Source organism: Triticum dicoccoides, chromosome 7B (genome assembly GCF_002162155.2).
Source record: "Triticum dicoccoides isolate Atlit2015 ecotype Zavitan chromosome 7B, WEW_v2.0, whole genome shotgun sequence".
NCBI lineage: Eukaryota > Viridiplantae > Streptophyta > Magnoliopsida > Poales > Poaceae > Triticum > Triticum dicoccoides.
Window position 1 is genome coordinate 659,052,579 of NC_041393.1, and position 1,142 is coordinate 659,053,720.

The window sequence follows — 1,142 nt, forward strand, 5'->3', positions numbered from 1 at the left end:
TCTTCATACATGCCACCACACCGTACGACATGTATGAGGGCCCGATGCGACGCTCCGGTGGCATTGCTACCCCCCCCACCCAGGGCCCCTGTCCCACCTAACCTTGTAGCGTTTGACCACGAGATCTAGCCCTTTGACTTTGCACGGACAGGCTTTGAATAGTGGACCTCTCCACCCGGTTGTGTTAGATCAGCCCATAGGAACACTTTGGAGCAACATCCGGGCCAAACCCACAACAAGATACCCTCCGTGTAGACCAGACACGTCCATTTCCCCCCTCCAGGTGCCGTGGAGGGGGTAACGGCCACGTGGGGCCAAAACGGAGGGAATCTTGGGGTGGGTTGGGCCGAGACAGTGTTGGGGGTGTAGCTATGGGCTACGTCGCTCTGGTGGCATTGCTACCCCCCTCCCCCGGTCAAACACCATCTGGCAAAAGTCAAAGGGCTAGATCCGGCGTGTCAGGGTTAGACGGGACGGGGGGCCTGGGGGGTAGCAATGACGCCACATGTTGTGGTGGGCCCTCCTACGCTTGTGGAAGCGTGGTTGCAGGCGCAGGCACCCGACTCGCGGCTCCGGGGTGTGCCCTCCTCCACGGATGACAGTGTCGCCGTCACTTCGAGGGGGGAATCGTGTGGGTACGACTGGATACATTTTTATTTTTTAAGTACTTTACATTGGTGCCGAACTTGTCCCCTGGATAGCTAGCTTATGTAAAATTAACAAATATATTTAGTTAGGACATTTTAAAAATAAATTAATTTTAATGTAAAAACTATGAAGACGGCTAGGCAGATGGTATAGCTCATACCTTATCCACTCGGCTCTGTCCCTGGCAGGTGGGACCAAGCCTATGCCGACGGCTAGGCCGTTGGCACAGGTCCAACCTTATCCAGTCGCTGCACACCCTCCTCTCTTCCACTCGCTGCACGGATCCTCTCCTCCACTCGTTTCTCTCCCCCAACCGCCGCCGCCAACCTCTCCATGCCTTCGTCCCCGCCCCGCGTCGTGCTGCCGCCGTCCCCGCCCTGACCCACGCTGCGCCGCCGTCCTCCCCGACCCGTGCCGTCGTCCTGCCCGCCCTGCGCCGCCCCGCCGTCCTCCTGCCCCGCGCCGCCCCGACGTCCTCCTGCCCTGCGCCGCCC